This window comes from Hylobates moloch, unplaced genomic scaffold (genome assembly GCF_009828535.3).
Source record: "Hylobates moloch isolate HMO894 unplaced genomic scaffold, HMol_V3 SCAFFOLD_19, whole genome shotgun sequence".
In the NCBI taxonomy this organism is placed as follows: Eukaryota; Metazoa; Chordata; class Mammalia; order Primates; family Hylobatidae; genus Hylobates; species Hylobates moloch.
This window is the reverse complement of record NW_026652294.1, coordinates 46355927-46379560: the sequence shown is the minus strand read 5'-3', so window position 1 is coordinate 46379560 and position 23634 is coordinate 46355927. Positions and strand designations below refer to the sequence as shown.

The window sequence follows — 23634 nt, the reverse complement described above, 5'->3', positions numbered from 1 at the left end:
CCCCAACGTCCATCACCCCCAGGGGACGGGGGGGAACAGGGGTATATTTTGTGTGTGTGTGTTTTGTTTAAGTAGAGTGGTCAGCCCTGAGTGCACAATAGAATCACCTGGCTGTCATTATAGACATACCTGAGCTCGAGCCCTCTGCAGACAAAGTAAATCAGAATCCCAGGAATGGGACGAGCTTGTTGGCAGGGGTTGGGCATCAGTACGTTTTACAAAGTCCTGAGGGGATTGGGTGACCAGGATTGGGATCCACTGAAGGGAAGTAATGCTGGGGACTCTGGGGACCCTTTAATGGCAGGATTATTCTTTGGTGAAGGACCTGACCTTCTCCTGGAAGTTGGGTGTGAGCCTTTTCACTTTCACCCTCGACTTCCCTCTCTGGGGACACCCAGTGTTCTGGCCCAGATTGTTACCTGAGAAGTTTCTGTGATTCCCCATCCTTCCTTCACTATCTTGGCTCTTCCCCTGCCCGGCGTTTATATTTTGTTTCCAGCTGTCCCCTGTGCTCTCGATCCCACTTCTCCTTGGTCTTCTCTTTGCTGCAGCTAACCATCCTCTTGCTCCTGCCCCAAAGTGACCCACGAGCCAGAAGTCAGGAGTGAATGGGGCACTGTGACATCAGAAGTTGCCATGCATCCCCTCCTGAATCTTCTGCCCTGTTCTCTTCCTCCTCTGCGGGCTCAGCGGGCACCAGCAATGCAGTCCTCAAACACGGACGTTGGAATGATTATTCCCACCCCAAGAGTGAACACCTACTATGTGCTGGACCCTAGACCAAACACACAACACACATAAAGATACACAACACACACACACGCACACACACACACCCCCCAACATGCATGACCTCATTTGAGATCTCTGATCATTTCAACAAGCAGTTACTCTGGGCCAGACGCGGCCCACTACAGAGATAGACAAGACCTGTGGTCTCCTTCCTTAGCGCCAGAATCTCCTAGAAGGTCTATTAAGACAGATCGCTGGGTCCCACTCCCAGGGTCTCTGATTCAGTAGATGTGGGGTGGGGCCCAAGAACTTGCCTTTCTAACAAGCTCTCAGCCTTCTTCTGAAATAAAATGCTCTTCAGATAAGCTGGAGAGAGAATGGCTGTCACTAACAGGCTGTTGAGAATTAGCCTCCTTCTCCCCAACTCCATTGACCGGCCCGTGCTTGGCAATGGAGAGAGTGAGCAGCTTCTAACCTCCCTTGTGGCCCCAACCGTGAAAAAGTCCCCAAGATGCCAGGAGGACGCAGTGCAGAGCAGGCTGTAAAGCCTAGCAGTTTAATTGCAGTCATCAACTCGGGGCAGCACCCGGGAGACAGGCTGGACTTGCTCTCCCTGTGTTATCATCACGCCCTGTTGACAATCCTTTGCAGTGTCTCTCCCTGCGTCTGTTCCTCCCCACTCCCCAACCACCGCTTTAATCCCAGAGCCCAATCTGTCCAGCCAGGAATGTAAAGTTCCCTCACCTGTCTGCAACCGCAGCAAGCACTTGAGCTTCCTCCAAGTCGCACTGACTCAAACATATATTTCCCATGATCTCCCTTTCTTCATAGCTGTCTATAGTCGTCAGAGAGAGGTGCATTCTAGAAAAAGGCCAGGCAGAAAATACCTGTGTTTCAGCCTCAGTTTTATCATTTAGTTGTAAGAAAACATACATCAAGCGGATCCCCAACAAAAATCTTCCTCTCCTCACTGCCCACGAGTCAGTACCTAGAGCCTCAGGCAGAGCCCTCATTGCTGCGGTTCTCAAAAAGCCTTTCTCTATCCTCCCCTCTCTCCAGGCTCTAGTTCCTCTTCAGCTCCAGCCCTAAACTCTGAATTCATTCTCGCTCTGGAGCTCCCGTGTCAGCGAAGCCATGCCTTCAACCTTTCCATGGGCCCCTATTTTGTGGCTCAGTGTCCCTGAGCTCTGAGTATCTCCATTCACAAGCTCTAGACAAGGGAAGGCTCTGGGCAAAGTCACGGAGGTGCCGGGCAGCCTGAGCATCTGGAAATGCTACGGGAAATGCACAGGTGAGGGGGATGGCGGGGAGTTGGGATGGGCCAGTCTGACAAGGTTCTGCTCTCTCTCCCAGCAAGTCTGGGGAAGACAGTGGACATCTTTGAGTGCACAGGCCAGGTTTGAAGTGTAGCAGATAAGCAGGGGACCTCCCCTGTGGTTCCACAAGAACCTCCAAAGACTCACCCCAGAAGTCTTCTGCAGCTTGAAGTGACTCTCTGAGCTGCTTATACCTAGCGCTGATGTGCAATGGGCCAGGGCCTGGCAGGGAGCCAGACCCTCGGACTCGAGAAAGCCATTTGAGAGTGACATCAGCCCACCACCTGCTAGTGCACACACACAGTGTTTCCGGAAGCCATGATGCTAATCATGTCTGTTTCTGTGTTGTCCATGGCAAGACTCCAAGCCCAGAAAAGAAAATCTGTAGCCCAAGTTATTTTCCTCCCACAGGGCTTGCCTAGCCTTTGATTGTTGGCTTTGGGGAGGTGCATTTTTCCCTCCTCTGTGGGCAGCAAATTCCCGGTTAGTCAGCAGCCCCTGTATCTGGGCTCACCATGGGCTTCTACTGGCACTGAGAAGGGGCAAGCTGAGCAAACGTGCAATGTGACCCCAGTGTTGACCAACCCAGAGATGCCCCATGGGACTCGGGGACTTGACCTCAGTGCTTCTGGGGTTCCTCAGTGTACCTTGCTGGCCTCAGCACTGGGCTGCCTGGTAACTTCCCCACAGGCAGGTACTAAGCGCAGCCAGCCCCTTCATTCAAGGCAGAATGAATTAAAAAGCTGGGGTTCCAGAGTTGGCTCCAGGTCACCCATGCACACACCCCGTGCCAGGTACTGCTCTCAACTCTTCACACACTAGCTTATTCTGGGCTCAAAACTCCCAGGAATACCTTCGAGGCAGTTTCCACTACTCTAATCCCCATTTTACAAAGTGATGAAACTGAGGCACACCGTTCAGTAAGTTGCCCATGGATACACAATTCCTAAGTAGAAAAATCAAAGTGCAAATTCCAGAACATACACCACTAAGAAGGGGCCACCAGGCAGCTCTCCCTGCCTGAGAATCCCCCCGAAATCCATGGTGAGCCTGCCCAGAGCCCCCCACCCCTACCCAACTCACATGGGCTGCTCTTCCTCTTGCCCCAGAACCCCAAATCACTGGCCAAATGGGCTCAGGTGTATCCCTTTGGCCTCCACGCTCAAGTTGCATATGAAAAAACAAATCACAGAAAAAACTTGATGTGTTAGGTCAGTTTATTAACTCTCCCTCTTGGTCCCCAAATTGCCTTTCAGGGTGTTGAGCAGCTGCACACATCACTCCTTCCTCATGAGGTCCCCTTGGCCCTTTACCTCCAGCTGAGTAAGTCAAAGGAGGACATATGATCAAACCAGGCAGTCCACCGGCTGACCTCTGACCTACAGCCTAGAACAAAAAGAGGACCTGGGCCAATCCAATTATCTCTCAGGAATGCAAATGGAGGTAGGAAACGAACAGGCAATTGGCCGCAGAAGCCAAAGCACCGAGGATGCTCTGAGAAACGCAAAGGCCACGAGAGGTCTTGACAAACCAAACTTCAATGCAAATTGGTCTATAAACTTCTTAAGTCTCTTTGCCTGTACAGTTTGCCCCTCCCTCTCCGATACTGTGTCCTTATCTGCAGAAGGAACTGAGTTTCCCATGGTCTGGACTGCACTGATTACATCTTCATAGTGTCCTTTAGCAAGTGCCTCTGTCCCCATATAAAGCAGCTGTCATATCTACAGCCTTGACCAGCTCTAGGTCTGCTTTTCATAAATGATGGTGTAAATATTTGGAGGTACAGAATCCAGGGCTCTCTCTCCTTTTGCGGTGTTAGCAGCTATTAGTGATTTATTGACTAGAAATACTATTTCATTAACAGTTGCAGATTGGTAATATTCTCAAGCTATTATTTCTTCTTCGTTTTTTACTTGGAACACCTCTAAAGGAGACACTTCTCATCAACTGTTTGATTTCTTTGCAGTTTATGAGAAAGGCAACACAAATGTTGCATATTTTCTCCTTTATTGGCCAGTTTTCAAAAGAATATATTGGATATTTGCAAACTCCAAAAGTAGCTAAAGTTATTGAGGATTTTTGTAGTGAACTGGTTTAAGGCAGTTATTGTATTTTCTGCCACTCACAACTAAATTTAATCCTAGCTGATACAACACATGTAAAGCAGGAAAAGAGGCAAAATGCAATGCAATCTTTTCTCCACTGAACTATGTGTACCTTGAACACAGTTTATATCCCAGTCACTCTCACATCTCCAGAGCCTACAGGGATATCCAGCTTATATTGTATGCTCGATAAACATTTTCTGAATTAAAGACAAGAACACAACCATTTAGACCTATCAAAATGAATGAAAATGGATTATATGAGCCTTTACTAGAACTTGTAAGTATTGGCGAGAAATGCTAATTCTACCAGATGGCTGAAAGCCCAGGCAGGAGAATGACACCTCAAATAGTAATATAATGGTATAGGCCAGGCGCAGTGGCTCACACCTGTAATCCCAGCACTTTAGGAGGCCCAGGTGGGCGGATCATCAGGTCAGGAGATTGAGACCATCCTGGCTAACACGGTGAAACCCCATCTCTACTAAAAATACAAAAATTAGCCAGGCATGGTGGCAGGTGCCTGTAGTCCCAGCTACTTAGGGGGCTGAAGCAGGAGAATCGTGTGAACCCGGGAGGCAGAGGTTGCAGTGAGCCGAGACTGCACCACTGCACTCCAGCCTGGGTGACAAAGCGAGACTCCGTCTCAAAAAAAAAAAAGGTAATATAATGGTATAAAACTGAATGTTCCTAGTGACATGGCTTATAATGTCAAGAATCTGGAAACTATCTAAATGCTGATTGAAGGGAGACTGATCAAAATATGGAATATCCATAAAATGGAAATTCGACTTCTCTAAACTAATGAGGAAAATCTGTACGTGTAATGATCACAATATATATTTAAGTAAAAATGGCAAGATCTTCAAAATACTACAGGACCCCTCAAAACAAGCAAAGCCAAAGAAAGTAAATGGCAAATTAAATAAGATGGGCAAAAGAGGACGACTGTTAGGGTGCTGAGTGATGGGTATGTAGATGTTCATTGTACCAGTCTCTCTATTCTTGCGTATGTTTAAGAAAATTCTGTAATAAAAATGAAAATAAAAACAAAACCACTTGTCTGAGCCCTGTTTTTTAGTGTGTTTTTCATTTTGTTTTCATTCTTTATTTAAAATATTTCAAAATTCATCCCTTGTGAATAATGGAAGGGAGATTAAATCTACATTTCAATGTTTGGATATTCATAGAAGACAGGTCTCTGGAATGCTATAAAATTCCAACTGTAACTGTGATACTGTGAAATACATATTTGGTCTTCAACCTGTTTCCTGACATACAACTCCTAAAACCCTTACCGTTTCAAAAGTGTTGTCCTTTTGTATGCTAATGAGCTGGCTGAGGGTTAGTGTCCTCTAGGTAGCTTCAGGATGAGACTGGTCACCAGACCAAGGCAGGATTAAATAGTTGGGACTTTCGGCCCCCAGTCTCTGGGGAGGGGAGAGGGGCTGAAGGTTGAGTTGATCACCATTAGCCAATGGTTTCATCAATTATGCCTAAGTAATGAAGTTTCCATAAAAACCCAAAAGGACAGGGTTCAGAGAGCTTCCAGACAAATGAATGCATGGAGGTTCCTGGAGGATGCCCCAGGGAGGGCATGGAAGGTCCCCTCTCCTTTCCCTAGCCCTATGCGTCTCTGTCCTTTGTACTATCCTTTATAATAAACTGGTAAACTTACGTGTTTCCCTGAGTCCTGTGAGCTGCTCTAGTAAGTTAGTCAAACCCAAAGAGGAGTTCTTGGGAACCCCAGCTTGAAGCCAGTCAGCCAGAAGTTCCAGAGGCCCAGACTTGTGACCGGTGTCTGAAAGGGAGACAGTTTTGTGGGATCCAGCCCCTCACTCTGTGGGATCTGACGCCGTTTCCAAGTAGACAGTGCTGAAACTGAGTTGGAGGGCTCCCAGCTGTGGCCACTGCAGAACTGACTGCTTGCTTGGTGTGTGGAGAGAAACCCCCACACGTTTGGTCACAGGTGTTTTCGGTATTGATTGTTGTTATTGACTCAGGGAATAGAAAAATGCACTTTGGGTGATGTGCTTTTCCACTCACAGTAACTGATGAGGAAGAAATGGGACGCTTGCTCTTTGTAGGAATGTTTTACCACATGCTTGTGTGACATAGTGATTATAGAAGAACTAATATTAAAAAGAAAGTATGAGAAAGAGTGACACTGGCCGGGCGCAGTGGCTGACACCTGTAATCCCAGCACTTTGGGAGGCCGAGGTGGGCGGATCACAAGGTCAGAACATCCAGACCATCCTGGCTAACATGGTGAAACCCCGTCTCTACTAAAAATACAAACAATTAGCCGGGCACAGTGGTGGGTGCCTGTAGTCCCAGCTAATCAGGAGGCTGAGGCAGGAGAATGGCATGAACCTGGGAGGTGGAGCTTTCAGTGAGCCGAGATCGCGTCACTGCACTCTAGCCTGGGCGACAGAGAGAAACTCTGTCTCAAAAAAAAAAAAAAAAGAGAAAGAGTGACACCAATCACCTTTTGCTCTCTGTCTGGCTAATTCAAAGCCAATCTTTAAGTTTCAGGTCAAAGGTCACCTTCCACCGTGGGGCACAGAGCTCAAGCAACATTAATGTCCCTAACAAACCAGTTTGGTCCATTAAGGAGTGGTAGGGGTGACTGCCTGTCTAAAGGTGTTGAATTTCAAAATCTTTAAAACACAACAGTGGCCCCCAAATATATTTTGTAGACCACATCTGGATCTAGGCTCTAGATTGTAATCCCACATAAAAAGGATTCTGCTCCCTGACTACCCACCCAGTGTAGAATTGATGTTCCCTCTGCTGTGCCCCATGGCCCTTTGATCATGCTTCTTTTGACACACTTACATTGTATCGGACTATAGTTCTTTGAATAAGAACTTTGGTAATCATTGCCAGCCTTTATTGAGGGCTTATCAGTGGGCAGGCAATATGCCAAGAGCTTTACATCCATGATCTCAGTTGGCCCTCACAGCCACCCTTGAAACTAGGTACAATTTTTATCCCCATTTTTCAAATGAGGAAACTGAGCCCCAGAGAGTTTGAATAATTTGCTTAAGGTCATACAACTAGCAACAGGATGGGTGGACAGAGCTAGGATTGGAGCCCAGGCAGTTTGGCTCCGCAGTCTACCTGCTTGACTAGCATTTTATTTTGAAAGACAGGACTTGTGTCCCAATCCTATTGGGAGATTCATTGTCTAGCACCTTAGTTTAAATAAAGCAAAATTAATTTAACAATACTTCCTTGGGCAACTACAGAATGCAAAATTTCCTTCTCTACTTCCATTAAGGCAATACAGAAAGTTGTGTTCATTTGTGTCTTACCTGATCCAAGAGTTCTTTTCGAGAAAAATAGCTACTGTGCAGATAAACCTTGAAAACATTAGGCTAAGTGAAAGTAACTGGTCACAAAAGGCCACATATTGTAGAATTCCATTTATGTGAACTATCCAGAATAGAAAAGTCCATTGAGACAGAAAGTAGAGTTCTTAGTGCTGGGAGAGGATAGGATATTTGGAAAGTGACTGCTAAAGGCTAAGAGGTTTCTTTTTGGGGGGAAAAATGTCCTAAAAATTGGTTGTGGCAATGGTTGTACAACTTAAGTAAAGACACTAAAAACCATTAAGTTGTATGATTTAAATTATAAAATTATATGGAATGTGAATTATATCTCATAAAGGTGTTTGCAAAGAGAAATATCTAATGAACTTTCTTTTTCCAAATAAATGCTGAAAGCAAGATGAGAAAGAAAATAGATGAAAAATACAAATAGAAAATAACACAGAGTGGGCTGGGCGTGGTGGCTCACGCCTGTAATCCCAGCACTTTGGGAGGCTGAGGCAGGCGGATCATGAGGTCAAGAGATCGAACCATCCTGACTAACACGGTGAAACCCCATCTCTACTAAAAATACAAAAATGAAAAATTAGCCAGGCATGGTGGTGGGTGCCTGTAGTCCCAGTACTCGGGAGGCTGAGGCAGGAGAATGGCGTGAATCCAGGAGGCGGAGGTTGCAGTGAGCTGAGATTGCACCACTGCATTCCAGCCTACGGGACACAGCGAGACTCCCTCTCAGAAAAGAAAAGAAAAGGAAAGAACACACAGTGATAGATTATATTGCTTAGCTAAATGGATATCTAGATAGATGATGGATAGTTTTAGACATCAGTTTCCTGTTGATTTTCTCATGTTCTCCCTTCCAAACCAGCAACCTGAGAGGATGGGAGATTGATCAACAAATTATGTAAGTTATTAAGTTGTTAAGAACATGGCAAACAACCAACAGAATTAAACACCAAGCCACATATACACAAGTGCTCCCTCCATTGGCTCCTTCAGCACTTTCTTACCAGTTCTGGTGGCCCAAATCTTTTGAGTTATCCGTTACTTCTCTTAGATGTACATCAAAAACCAGCCCTGAGTTGTGTTTTCATGATGGAGCACAAGACAGATTTTACCCAGTCAGCCCTTAACTCTCAACTCAAGAAAGAAAGAATGTGGCAATACAGTTATCCAGAAGGGCAGGCAATCCCCTAGGAATTTCTTTCATCTTTGGAACACATTACGTAATTTATTTTGCAAGACAGTCTCATAGTTAATTCCATTTTTCATTGGCAACTAATAATATGAGTTCACACTCCCCAAAGTAACTCTGGAGATACACAGCCTGCTGAGACGGGAGGAGTCGAGCAGGCTGTGAAATGTTTTCCACGCTTTGAGTGCATACGGTGGGTAATGCAAATGGAAATGCGTGTGGAGATTCACAATCACATCCACACAGCTTTCTAGATAGACCCATAAGACTTTCCATTCCCTCCGCAAAATCCATAAGCCAGCATTCCTTCCAACCACATGTCACCCAGTCCCAAAATGTGTAAATTTTTAAAGGTTCCCCTGGGTCTTATATCTTGGACTCTTGTCCAGTGTTTCTCAATCCTTGTTCTCTTTTTCATTATGATAGCCCAGTGTTCCCAAATGTCATTCCATGAAAGGTACTTCTAAATTACTTGGGAGCTGTTTACAAACACCTATTTCCATAACCCACACCCTGGAATGTAGGTTTAATAGGTCTGGAGTGAAGTCGAAGAGGCTGTATTTTGTTTGTTTGGTTGGTTAGTTTTTGTTTTTTAGTGTTTTCTTAAATGTTTTAAGTGCATTGATTTATTTATTAATTTTAGTTGATAATAATTGTGTACATTTATGGGGCACAATGTGATGTTTTATCTATGTAAAATTATAGAAAGATTCAGTCAAGCTAATTAACATATCCTCAGCTCACCAACTTACTTTTTGTGGTAAAAACATTTAAAAATGGGCAAAGAATTTGAACCGACATTTCTCAAAAGAAGAGATACAAACAGCCAGCAGGCGTATGAAATAATGCTTAACATCTCTAATCATCAGAGAAATGCAGATTAAAGCTACAGTGAGATTATCACCTCACACTTGCTGTGTTGGTGAGGATATGGAGAAAAGGGAACCCTTTGACACTGTTGGTGGGAATGTAAGTTAGCCCAGCTATTATGAAAAATGGTACAAAAGTTCCTGAAAAAACGAAAAATAGAACCACCATATCATCCAGCAATTCCACTTCTGGGTATTTATCCAAAGAAATTAAAATTCATATATCAAAGAAATAACCACATTCTGATGTTCATTACAGCACGATTCACAAATTCACAACAGCCGAGATATGGACTCTGCTTAAGTGTCCATCAACAGATGAATGGATAAAGAAAACTTGGTACATATACACAACAGAATACTAGCCAGCCTTTAACAAGAAGGAAATCACATCATTTTCAACAACATGAATGAACCTGGAAGGCATTATGCTAAGTGAAATAAGCCAGACTCAGAAAGACAAACGCTGTGTGGTCTCGTTTATAAGTGGAATCTAAAAACCTTGACCTCACTGAAACAGTGGAAAGCTGATATCAGAGGCTGGGGTGGGGGCAGCAGTGGTGGATAGAGGAAAGAGGCAGGGAAAGGAGAGATATTGATGGGGACGCAATTTCAGTTAGACTGAATTCATTAGTTTTAGTGATCTGTTGCCCTGCGTGGTGACCACAGTTAATAATAATGTATTGTACATTTCAAATTTGCTAAAATAATAGGAAGCTGTATCTTTAACAAAAGTCTGGGAACCATTGGCCTAGATTACCACAACAGCACCCGATTGGCCTTCCTCCTTCTGCTGTAATAGTCTAAATCTATTTTTTTTGACTGCTGACTTTTTTTTTTTTTTCTGAGACAAGGGTCTCACTTTATCACCCAGGCTGGAGAGCAGTGGTGCGATCACAGCTTACTGCAGCCTCAGACTCCAGGTCTCAAACAATCCTTCCATTTCAGCTTCCCAAACAGCTGGGACTACAGGTGCACACCATCATGTCTAGCCATTTATTTATTTATTTATTTATTTATTTATTTATATTTTTTATTGTTTTGGAGAGACAGGAGTCTCAATATTTTGCTCAGGCTGGTTGCAAACCTCTGGGCTCAAGTGATCCACCCATCTAGGCCTCCCAAAATGCTGAGATTACAGTATTTTGAGTCACCACACCCGGCCCGCTAACAACTTTTAAGCCTTCCCTTTCCCTCACCCCGCTTGTGCCTTACATCTGGGCAAGTTCATGTGAAAGTCTGGATGCTCTTTGTTTGTGCAAGCAGGAAATCCAAACCACACAAGCCCCTGCCCATATTGTAACCACTGTTAAAAATTCCAAGCCTTGGCCGGGCGTGGTGGCTCATGTCTGTAATCCCAGCACTTTGGGAGACCAAGGTGGGAGAATAGCTTGAGCCCAGGAGTTCAAGACCAGCCTGGGCAACATAGTGAGACCTCATCTCTAAAAATAAAAAGAAATGAAAATCAAATCCCAAGCCCGTCTTTGTTCTTGCTCTCCCAAGCTGTTCTGAACTAGCTTGGGATGTCTTCCCTGTTCTTCCCCAGGAAGCTTCATCATGTAAGTCAGCGGCGTCCAATCTTTTGGCTTCCCTGAGCAACACTGGAAGAAGAATTGTCTTGGGCCACACATAAAATACACTAAAAATAACAACAGCTGATGAGCTTAAAAAAAAAAAAACTAGCAAAAAAAAATCTCGAAATGTTCTAAGAAAGTTTATAAATTTGTGTTGGCCTGTACTCAAAGCCATCCTGGGCCACATTGCAACCCGCAGGCTGTGGGCTGGACAAGCCTGATGTAAGTAATAAACATGTGCATGCTCTCTTGGTATGTGTGATGGCATCAATCTTGACATCCAAACTAAATTTGGGGTGGGGATCCACCTTGCTTCTGCAAGGTAACCACAGCATCTGGTCTCTTGCCATTAAAAGGAATTCTCCACACCACTGCTGGAGTTATCTTTCAGAAAACTTGCTTTGCTCAGGTTCCAGATTTGTTTGATGATGTCCCTCGGTTCCCCTCCCTACACTCCCAGTAGAGCCAGAGCACTCTGCCCCACTTAACCTTGTCAGCCTCGTCTTCTTCCACCGGTGCTCTCACACGCCTCAAGCGGCAATCACACCACAGTGGTGGTGCTGTACTTCAACGCACTGATAAGTTTATTTCCAATGTATTCCCGCTGCCTTCTTCTTTCTCACTGAAAAGCTCAAAGAAACCACAAAGAAACCAAAGCACTTCTATAGCTAAAAAAAAAAAAAAAAATCTGAAAGCAGACCAGCAGACCTCGTTTTCCTGCCCTCTAAGACTACACAATAGTGGGGCTAGGGAAGTGGAAAGGATCTGGTGGAAGGAAAGTGAGGAGACACAGGAAGAAGGGAAGAGGAGAAAGAGCAGTGCCTCAATCAAGAGGCACTTCCCTTCCTCCCAGCCCAGCTTCACCTCTGTCAGGCCTTTTCTGATCCTCCCTCTTTGGGGCTCCCCTGACATACCACTCACACTTATCTCATTGTGATATTGTTGGTTGTTCACATGTGTGTTTACTCCAGTGGGTCAATGGCTTCTTAAAAGTGGGGAGTGTGCTGGCCAGGCGCGGTGGCTCACGCTTGTAATCCCAGCACTTTGGGAGGCCGAGGTGGGTGGATCACGAGGTCAGGAGATCGAGACCACGGTGAAACCCCGTCTCTACTAAAAATACAAAAAAAAAATTAGCCGGGCGTGGTGGCGGGTGCCTGTAGTCCCAGCTAGTCGGAGAGGCTGAGGCAGGAGAATGGCGTGAACCCGGGAGGCGGAGCTTGCAGTGAGCAGAGATTGCGCCACTGCACTCCAGCCTGGGCGACAGAGCGAGACTCCATCTCAAAAAAAAAAAAGCGAGGGGGGAGTGTGCTTTAGTTGCCCCACATCCAAGGCACACAGGGCTGGCAGGCCTCCTGCCATACACTATTAAATTATTAATTTTTAGAAATCCTGTAATTAACTTAAGATCGTATGATAATATGACACTTCATTTTTAGTAGACTGACAAGCATTATTTTTCAGTGTAAGCATTGTGAATATCTCAGAGAGTTTGGAACCTTGTTTTCTTGTTTCTGCTTTTCACAGTTCCAGGAACTCTGAAGTGGTCTGTGGCTCCCTTGATATCCAACAACCCCTGTGCATACATCAAAGTCCTAGACAGAAAATGTTCAGGAAATAACCACTGATCAGTTGCTACCTCATTGCAAAATTCCTTGAAGATGGACCAATGCTAGAAGCTAGTGGTTTTCCTACAGGAAGAAAAACTTGATACTTCTCCCTGTCTTTTCCAGCCCAGATGAAAGGGCACCATATGCCCATACTTATCCCATAAGGCAGGTCCCAGCCTCCTGAGCCACGCTGCAGTGATTTCTTCCTAGTGTGTTTCTCCCATGGCTACTAACCACCTGTGAGCCCCAGGCAGTAAGTATTTCAGTTCCAAGCAGTTTACGGCACAGTAGGAAGTAGCTTCTGCCTTTTACAATGTGTGACCCTTAGGAAGCTCCCTTTCCTTCTCTAAGAGCTCAATGTCTTCATTATAGAAAGGAAATTATAATAACGTCTGCCCTAGTCACCTTGCAAGAATGCCTTTAGTATTAAACTAGAGAAATAACAGTTGTGGAGAGGTTCATAAACTGTCCAAGGGCCATGCAAAAGCTTTACTCTTAGCTTCTCCTTTACAAGTGGATGAGCCTGGTTTGCCAAGGAGAATAGTCCCGTTTGCATGCCAAAAACACTCGACACAGCATATACTCCCTACGATATAAAGCTAGAATTAATAATGCACAGAGGTGTAGGCAGGCCCAAGTGTATTGTCTAGGAGGACAGGCTTCTGCAACCTTTTTTATAACACAATCCATTTTTTGAAAAAAAGAAAATCTTGTTCCTTCCTTTAATCTTATTTGAAATTCCAAATAAGTAAAATAATCATAATCATTAAATATCATGATTCCAAGATGACCCCCTACTACTCTCCCTCCCCAGCTGGAAACCACTTTTGGGGTTATTAGCTATCTTGTTTCCAGATGAGGCATTTATAACACAAGCTAACACTTACTACAAATGTATATGTGTCAGGCCCATTTCTAAACATTTACAAATCCTAACTCAGGAACTAGCAGCACCTCTATCAGATCCATATTCTTACTTCTCCCATTTTATAGATGAAGGATCTGATGCCCCCTCAAAAGAGGAAAAGTTGGCCGGGCAGGGTGGCTCACACCTGTAATCCTAGCACTTTCAGAGGCCAAGGTGGGAGGATCACCTGAGGTCAGGAGTTCGAGACCAGCCTGGCCAACATGGTGAACGCTCATCTCTACTAAATACAAAAATTAGCTGGGCATGGTGGCGCACACCTGTAGTCCCAGCTACTCGGGAGGCTGAGGCAGGAGAATTGCTTGAACCCAGGAGGCAGAGGTTGCAGTTAGCAGAGATCGCGCCAATGCACTCCAGCCTGGGCGACAGAGTGAGACACCGTCTCAAAAAAAAAAAAGAGGGAAAGTTATTTGCTTAGACGCATGGCTAGAGCGTGGCAGAGCCAGGCTTTGAATCCCTAAACTCGGACAGTTTAACCAACTCACTAACCTAACACTCACCATTTCAATTTGATTTTCATCCAGCAATGGATAAGCCATTTTGGAGCATCTCCAGATTGAGCTGCTACCATATGAAGCCCACCTGGGAACCGGATGCAGCAGCGCTCAGCAGAATAGCTGCCCTGGGAGGCACTGATTCTAGAAGCCCCCTGCCTGAACCCACTCAAACACCAAGCGCTCTCGTGGAGCCCCTCCTGTGTCACCCCTAACAACCCCACAAAGTAGGTATTTTTTTAAATCAATGTTTCCATAGGAGGAAGCTGAGCCCGGTGAGACTGCCCCCCAGGTCTTTCCCAGAACCACAGTCTTTTCCTACCTTACTGCACCCCCAAGACAGAGCCTTTGAGACCCCTGGGGCCATCCACTCCCACCACGAATAAACTTGCTCAATGCCGGATGAGAAGCCGCTCTCAACTCGCATTTCCTGGAACAGGCACACATCATTTCTATTTTCCTAATAGCCCAACTCCCTTCTGAGGAATCAACCTCCACCCAGCCTGAAAGCTAGAGATTTTTCTAGAAAACTTCCAAAACATCCCATGTTTGAAGCATGTGTTACTTTTCCAAATATGTCTGTACTACATTTAATGACTGAATTTTTTTCTTCAGCCATGTTGCTAGAAGCTGCTGACCATAAAGGAACAGAGACATTCATGGTCTATGCTGGTTCCAGGCATAGAAAGCCCTAGAAATAGGTTAAACCATGAAGAGTATAGGAACCACAGCAACCAAAGAAGAAAACTAAAAATCAGCCTTGTCACTGGGGTCTGTGTCCTTTTGGAAGAGTGTCTAGGTGAAATGAAATCCAAAGAAAGCCTGGTAAGAGAGAGGCACACCAGGGGCGATCCCACCCCCTGTTTATGACAAGTGGAAATGACAATGGTGACAGGAAATACTGCCTCAGCATGAGAAGGATGACATTTACACCCACAGCTGGGTAGAGGGCACGCAGGACTGGACCCCACAACTTCCCCTAATTTGGAGGTACACAGGCTGGAGGCTTCCTGATGGAGAAAATCAGAATTACCCCATACAAGGCTGGGAGCGCAGCCCCATCACCCCATGAACAACATGAAAGCAAGGCTCTCTCCACCCTTCTCCACCCTTTAGTGACTTCTCACTAAAAATAACAGGGTCAGGCATCTTTACAGTATTGGACTGGCTTCCCCAACCGAAATAGGAACTCTGCTAACCCTATTGGAATATAAGCTCTGTAACATCCAAGTCTGTGTATTCCTTGCACGCTGTTGTGTCCTCACACCTAGAAAAGTGCCTGACACAAAAAAGATACTTGCCATTCTTTTGTTTACTCGCTAAGAAATCAAAGAAGTGAAGACATAAATTTATCCACCCGGCACCTGGGGCATCTGTCACAGAGAAGATGCCAGTGGGGACATGAGCTCTTCATGCTAGGGCAGCCTCCAGCTCCAGCCTTTGCCCCTCCCTGTGTAAATCTGAAGCTGCTGGGCTGGGAAACCAGCAACCTCTGGGAAGGTTTTAACAGCATCCAGGTAAACAAGGAGAATCGCTTCTGGGGGGACCAGCCATAGTCAGGTTAGATATGGTTTTTATTTCAGGATAAACATGTGAGGAAGAAAGCATAAAAACTGTGAGACATTCTATATTATAAATGTAGAGATGATTGAAAGATGATGGAAGGTAGATAGATAGAATTACATAGATAGAATTCATACATATACACATAGGTATTCATATGTATATGTATACATATATGAAGATATATATGGTACAGAATGCAAGAAATATACAATGTTGCCTTCTTCCCCTCAGATCATTTGTTTTGTTTCTGGCCGATGAAAAAATTATATGAAAAAAATGGAAATTCCTTCTCTTTATTTGAATGACTTCCCATAAAATACAGGATTTGCTACATGGAACTGAAACGTTAAGCATGTAAGGCTTTCAGCTGCAAGAGAGAGTGTTACAAGTTGAATTGTGTCCCCAGAAAAGATGTTGAAGCCCTAACCCCAGGACTTGTGTATGTGTGACCTTATTTGCAAACAGGATCTTTACAGAGATAATTCAGTTAAAATGAGGTCATCAGGGTGGGTCCTCATCTGGTATGGAGTCAGAAAACGGGGAAATTTGGACAAAGAGACGTGCACACGGGGAAAATACCAGGTGAAGATGAAGGCAAAGATTGGCGTGAAGCATCTACAAGCTAAGGAATGTCAAAAATTACCAGCAAACCACCAGAAGCGACGAGAGGGCCATGGAACAGGTTCTCCTTCACAGCCTTCAGAAGGAACCAACACTGCCAACACTTTGATCTCAAATTTCCAGAACTATGAAGCAATAAAGTGCTGTTGTTGAAGACACCCAGCTTGTGGTACTTTGTGATAGCAGCCCAAGGAGAATAATACAGATAAGCACTGGCTTAAGCACAGAAAGCAGCAGCATCAGGACTCAGTTCATCTAGGTTTCTCTAAGTTCTGCTTTCCTCAGTTTGGGCTCCACTCCCCGGCAAGCGGTCACTACGCAGTGGAAGTGGTCACTACGTGGTGGAAGTGGTCACTACGTGGTAGCCCCCAGAAGCCCCTGACTTACAACTTTCCAGTTTCAACTCCTCTCTTGGAGGAGGGCTTCTCTTCCCAGGAGTCCCAACAAAAGACCTGGAATCAAGTTTTAGTGACTTGAATCTTGGGGAAGGGGCCAGCCTCCACCACGCCACAGGGTCTGAAAAGGGGTATGAAGATATTTCCCTGTGGAAAATCATTACCGAAGAAATAGCAGAGGCTGAATGCCAAGCATGCAAACACACGAAGGTATCTGGAATACATTTTAACACAAGGGATCTGTGCATCCATCCAATCAACAGGTATTTATTGAGTGCAAGACATTGTTCTAGATACATCAGTGAGAAAAATGGACAAAGACCCTTGCCCTCGTGAAGCTTATACTCCAGTGGAAAAAAAAGACTCAGTGAATGAAGGTCAAGAAAATTACTGCGGCCAACATGCTATCTTGTGGGCTCGGAAGGTCTGTTGAATGAATATGTGAATAGAAATGGGATCTAGTGGATCGGCCAAATGAATTCCAGCTACCCTCAGAAGCCCACAGCAGTGGGTAGTGAGGGATTATAGAATTCTCAAATGCTAATAGCATGGAACTTCAGTGAATAAAGAGGCAGGTGGATCTACAAGCCCCAGGAAGGCGATAATAACTTCTCTCATACTGGAGAACCTGATACCTAGTGATGTGACATTCTTTGACAAACACATGGAAAATCAATTTAAAAACTGGCTGGGCACAGTGACTCACACACACACCTGTAATCCCAACACTTTGGGAGGTCGAGATGGGCGGATCACTTGAGCTCAGGTGTTCGAGACCAGCCTGAGCAACATGGCGAAACCCCGTATCCACAAAATATACAAAAATTAGCCAGGCACAGTGGTGCGTGCCTGTGGTCCCAGCTATTCCAGAGGCTAAGGTGGGAAGATCGGCTTGAGCCCGGAAGGTGGAGGTTGCAGTGAGTCAAGAGCCGCCACTACACTCCAGCATGGGTGACAGAGTGAGACCCTATCTCTAAAAATATATAAATAAACATGTATGAACCCTATTACAATGGTCCTTTTATAGAATTAAAACTACGTGCTCCTGGCCAGCGTGGTGGCTCACACCTGTAATCCCAGCATTCTGGGAGGCCGAGGTGGGTGGATCACGAGGTCAGGAGATTGAGAACATCCTGGCTAACATGGTGAAACCCCGTCTCTACTAAAAATACAAAAATTAGCCGGGCATGGTGGCAAGCGCCTGTAGTCCCAGCTGCTCGGGAGGCTGAGGTAGGAGAATGGCATGAACCCAGGAGGCAGAGGTTGCAGTGAGCCGCGATCGCGCCACTGCACTCCAGCCTGGGTGACAGAGTGAGACTCTGTCTCAAAACAAAACAAACAAACAAACAAAAACTGCGTGCTCCTTAAGTACTGTTTTTCTATTCCTTCAGGGAACTCCTCACCAGGCTACCCCAGCATCAAGAGAACTGTGCATATTCTAAGGACAAAAGAGAAGGACATGAAGTCACCATATTTTGCTATCAGGTTTCTTCAACAGCCAAGTGTGTTTAAATCCAAAATGCTCCCTCCCTGGATGAGATCACGGATGGAGTGAGCACTTGCAGCTGAGTTGGTGAGCTTTCAGAAAAAAAGAGAGTCCTAAAATAACAGCCTCCTGAATTCTGCAGCTTCCTCTGAAAGTCTGAATCACTTTGCTTCCTGAGCAAAGAATGCAGTCTCTTTGCTTTAATCCAAGGGTAAAGATCTTTGGTGAAGGGCCTTAGTGCATATCTACCATCTTCAAAATCATCAGTGAGTTTTTATTCATTTATTTATTCACTTATCAACAAATAGCTTTTTTCATCATGGTGTTGAGGCTTGAAAGGCAAAACCATACCCAGTCCTACCCTCATGGTCACTATGGCCTTACCTAGCCTGCAGTTTGCACAGGTGTCAATCAGTCTCACAGATAAACATGTGATTTCGAGTCACATGGGAGCCTAAATGTGGAGATTTGGTCCAGTCGGGGAAGTCACAGAAGACTTCTCTAACAAAGTGACAACTGAACTGAAATTTAAAGGATTGAGTGGAAAGTATCAGGTGAAGAGAAGAAATAAGAACATTTCCAGGAGAAGAAACAGAATGTACAAAGGTCTGGAGTGAAAGAGAGAAAGACCTCAGCAAGCCTGAAATGCACAAGAGGAGTGTGGTGGGAAATGAGCCTGGGAAAAACCATGAGGAAAAGTCCCATGAGGAAGGCTTGTCCTCATCCTAAGGGCATTAGGAAGGCATTAAGCATTTTGCGTAGTCAGTGATACGCTCAGATTTGTGCTTTGAACCCACAGTGGATGCACCACAGTGGATACAACCTGGTCAAGTGTGGGAGCAGATGGAACATTCAAGAGTTTCTTGCAGCAGCTGGTGTGATGGCTGATGAACTAGAAGGGTGGGGGAAAAGATGAAGAGAAAGGGATGAATTCCAGAATTGTCTAGGAGGTTAAAGTGGCAGATCTTGCCTAATTAGATGCAGAGTTGAATGTGAGGAAGGTATCAAAGTTAACTCTTGGGTTTCTGGCTTCCATATTTGTATACTTGGTGGAACCATTGACTGAGGTAAGACAGACTGAAAGAAGAGCAGTTTGGAGAATTTGGTGGGTGAGTTTGATTTTTTTAATTAATAGACTAATTTGTATAGAAGTCTTAGTTTTACAGAAAATTTGAGAAGTACAGAGTGTTCCCATATACTTTATCTCCCAGAGTTTTTTGTTATTAATATCTGCCATTACTGTGGCACATTTGTTATAATTGATGAATCAATACTGCTATGGTATTATTAACTAAAATTCCTGGTATGCTATTGTTAACTAAGGTTCATAGTTTACACTGGAGTTCATTCTATGTTGTTCAGTTCTACGGGTTCTGACAAATGCATAATGTCAGGTATCCACTGTTGTACAGAATATCACACAGAGTAGTTTCACTACCCTAAAAACATTCTGTTCTCCCTCTATTCATCCCTCCCTCCATCACCCCTTGACAACCACTGATCTCTTTTGTCTCTGTGGTTTTTCTTTTCCAGAATGTCATATGGTTGTAATCATATCAATAAGTAGCATTTTTAGACTGGCTTCCATCACTTAGTGATATGCACTTAAGGTCCCACCATGCCTTCTTGTGGCTTAATAGCTCGTTTCTTTATATCCATGAATAGTATTCCATTGTGTGTGTATACAAGTTTTTGCTTGTCCATTCACCTACTGAAGGATATGTTGACTGCTTCCAATTATTGGCAATTATGAGTCAGGTGCTATGAACATTCATATATTGAATTTTATGTGGACATAAGTTTTCAACTCATTTGGATAAATACCAAGAAATAATAATAATAAATATTGTTGGATCATGTGGTAAGAACCTGATTAGTTGTGTAAAACTACCTTCCAAAGTGGCCATACCATCTTGCATTCCCACCAGCAACGGAGAGTTCTTATTGTTTCTCATCATCCTCACCAGCATTTGGTGTTGTCAGTGTTTTGGGCTGTTGACATCTTAAGAGGTATGTGATAGAAGCTCCTGGTTGCTTTAATTTGCAAATCCCCTGACGGCATATGTTGCGGAGCGTCTCTCCAAATGTGGATCTGTCATCTGTATATTTCCACTGGTGAGGTGTCTTTTTGCTGATTTTTCATTGGCCTGTTTGTTTTCTTGTTGTTCAGTGTTTTTTTTATATGTTGGATATAAATTCTTTATCAAATATGGTTTTTGCAAATATTTTCTCCCACTCTGTGGCTTGTCTTTTCACTCTCTTAGCATGTCTTTTGCAAAACAGAAGCTGGCGAGTTTTATTTTGACATTGTTAACCTTGAAGGGCCTTAGTGGCATCAAAGGGGAATGTCAACTAGGTGGCACAGGACAGAAGGGAGCATGGTGAGCTCCAGGAACTCAAAGAGAGTGACTGTGGCTGGAGCAAAGAGACAGTGGGACAAAGGCCAATCTATGCAGGGGCCTGCAGACTGTGGTGAGGAGTTTGGTCTTCGCCCCACTGGAGAATTAATTCCTGAAATTCTGGTGGAATTTCAGGAATTAATTTGAAATCGAGCCTTTCAAGTTATTCTGACACAGAGTAAATATCACAGCCAAATCCCTTTCTTGAAGGCACAGAGGAGCAATTTGCATCTCGGGGTTTAATCTAGTGCTTCAGGTTGAGTATATGTTTACTCAATATTTATTGAATAAATGATTTAAATGTCTAATATGTTATGTGGTGACATTTATATAAATATCCGTGTGATAAAAAGATAGGTTTAAACAATGAATTGATTCATTCGTATCTCATGAGTGGCTATTATGTGCCAGGCACCATACTAGTAGCTAGAAATAGAACATATAATGATCCTGGCTCTTAAGGAGTTTATATCCCAGCAAGGGGAAATAGTTGATAAAATACAAACCTAAAATGTAAATTATATCGGATATTAAAGGTACTGTCAAGCTCTAAGAGAAAAGAAAATGTAAAGCAAGTTCAGGAAAGTGTCCAGTTTGTGATGTTTGGTAGGCAAAACATAGCATGCTTCATTAAAAAGTAACAGTGAAATAAATATCTTTTAAAAAATGAGCTGGAATAGCCATATGGGTATCAGAGAGAAGAGTGTTCCAGGTAGAGAGAACAGCTTGTGCAAAGGCCTTGAGACGGAGAAGTGCCTGGAAAGTTCAAGGAACAGCAACAAGGCCAAGCAGCTGAAACAGAGAAAGCAAGTGGGGAAAAGAGTGAGAGATGAGGTCCAAGGTCACAGGAAGCCGACTCACACAGAGCTTTACAGGCCAATGTGTGGACTTGCACTCATGTTGAACGATGTGGGGAATTGTTGCAGAGTTTTGAGCAGAGGAGCAGCATGACCTGATTTGCATTTGTAAAGGACCTCTTTGGTCCCTTGAGAAGGACGAAGGAAGAAGATCAGTTAAGAATATTTGCACTGATTCAAGCAAGGGATGATAATGGCTCTGTTCCAGATATGTTGAAGATGAGATTGATAAATTTCTCAATGAATTGGATATGGAATGTGAGAGAGAGAGGAATCAAAGATGACGCAATGTTTTCGGCCTGAGCAACTGAAAGGGTTGACTTGCAATCAATTGAAACAAGAAAGGATGCAGGGAGAGCAGATTTGGGGTGGGATTGGATTAGGAGTTCCGTTTGGAATGCATCCAATGTGAGGTAAAGAAGTTCAGGAAATGCCACCTGAAAGCTGATGCTTTGGTGTGCTGATTACTTTCAACTGAGGGCATTTGGGGAGCAGCAGATGCAGGCAGAGGCTTTCTCTGAGCTCCCCTTATCTGCCTAAGGACAGATCCTCCAAAAGGAATTCAATTGTCATGAATTCCTTCCCCAGGAATCTCATCAACCAGGGAAGAACACAGGAAAGGAGATAAGATTGACACCAGCACTGACAGACCATCACTTACTCTTCTGAGGGCTCCTCCCAGGCAACGTTTATTACCTGAGAGACGTTTAACAAGACAACCTTTATTTGGCACACATTTCCTCCCCTCACCCTCCCATAACTTGTTCCGCCACCACCCCCCAGAAGTCCCAAGTCCCTATTCCTTTCTGTAGCTGAGGATGCTATACAAGCTTCAATCACTTAACCTCTCAAGTCTCATATTTTGTGGGACTCCCATGTGTACATATATAATTAAACGTGGTTTTTCTCCTGCTATTCTGTCTTATGTCAATTTAATTTATAGCCCAGCCAAGGAGGCTAGAAAAGTAGTGTCTGCCAGAGAATTGGAGAGTAGAGAGGTCGAGCAAGAAGAAGTAAACAGCTAGAGGGCATTTCTGCAGAGATGAAGTTGCGAGTCATTCATTTATAGAAGTGTCTTCGTCTCCTATAACAAAATGCTATAGCCTAGGAGATTTATAAATAACAGACATACATTTCCCACAGTTCTAGAAGGTGGAAGTCTGAGATCACGGTGCCGGCATGATTCTGGCGAGAGCTCTCTTCCAGGCTACAGACTACTGACTTCTTGTTGCAGAAAGTGGGCAAGGGAGCTCTCTGGGGTCCCTTTCATAAGGGCACTAATCCCATTCATGAGGGTGCTATCCTTATGAGCTAATCACCTCTCAAAGGCCCCAGCTCCTGATGAGGAATTCAACATATAGATTTAGGAGGGACACTAGTGATACAGCTCCGATGAGTGGAGGAACACCAGGGCTCTTGTCTCGCGTTGAATTAGATAAAACAGCACGGACACACGTGGAGTGGTTTTCAGGAGTGCAGAGTTTGATAGGCAAGAAAGAAGGGAGAAGGCAGAGGAAGAGGCTCCCCTGTACAGAGAGAGAGGGAGAGGGGCTCCTAAACCAAGAGGAGACCCCAAGTGCCATGGACACTAGCCAGTTTTATGAGTAGGCTGGAGGAGGCGGTGTCTGATTTGCATAGGGCTCAGAGGATTGGTTTGACCAGGCATGTCATTCACGTAGCCCGTGAAAAAGCTGGCCCTCCCACCCTAGCCTTTTAATATGCAAATATAGGGAGCCATGAAGTTCTACACACAAGGGGATATGTGGGGACTGCCATGCTGCTAGGCACACACTGGGGCAAGGGCAAGAGGACAAGGGCGGGAATGGCCATGTTTGGGTGGACCCAGCTTCTAAGGACTGGCATTTGCCTATCAAAGGTTGCTGGCCCAGGTCTAAGAACCAGGCTTTTCTGCTAGACGAGAAATGTTTCTGGAGCTGCTTTAAAAACAAAAACTTTACAAGGACTCCTTTTCCTCTCTATCTGCCTAAAATAATTTTTTTTTTTTTTTTTTTTTTTTTTTTTTGAGACAGAGTCTTGCTCTGCGCCCAGGCTAGAGTGGTGTGATCTTGGCTCACTGCAACCTCCACCTCCTGGGTTCAAGCAATTCTCTTGCCTCAGCTTCCCAAGTAGTTGGGATTATAGGCACCTGCCATTACACCCA

General features: G+C 44.5%; 2 protein-coding genes and 1 long non-coding RNA gene across 4 annotated transcripts in view; 1 reads left to right on the top strand and 2 right to left on the bottom strand.

The window, feature by feature from the left end:
• Nucleotides 1-448, bottom strand: part of CDRT4 (CMT1A duplicated region transcript 4) — a 31385-nt gene extending 30937 nt beyond the window's left edge. Inside the window, exon 1 of the mRNA XM_058431999.1 lies at nucleotides 420-448. The gene's annotated coding sequence lies outside the window, so the exon portion shown is untranslated. The remainder of the gene's footprint in view (nucleotides 1-419) is intronic.
• Nucleotides 1-23634, bottom strand: part of LOC116458311 (Golgi apparatus membrane protein TVP23 homolog B) — a 111856-nt gene that overhangs the window by 17745 nt on the left and 70477 nt on the right. For both annotated transcript variants that reach the window (XR_009211216.1, XR_009211218.1), the window contains 2 exons: nucleotides 1477-1593; nucleotides 420-569 (listed from right to left, as the gene is read on the bottom strand). The gene's annotated coding sequence lies outside the window, so the exon portion shown is untranslated. The remainder of the gene's footprint in view (nucleotides 1-419; nucleotides 570-1476; nucleotides 1594-23634) is intronic.
• Nucleotides 786-3744, top strand: LOC131382064 (uncharacterized). The gene is made up of 3 exons (XR_009211222.1): nucleotides 786-968; nucleotides 1792-2023; nucleotides 3305-3744. It is a non-coding gene; the product is annotated as an uncharacterized LOC131382064 (long non-coding RNA).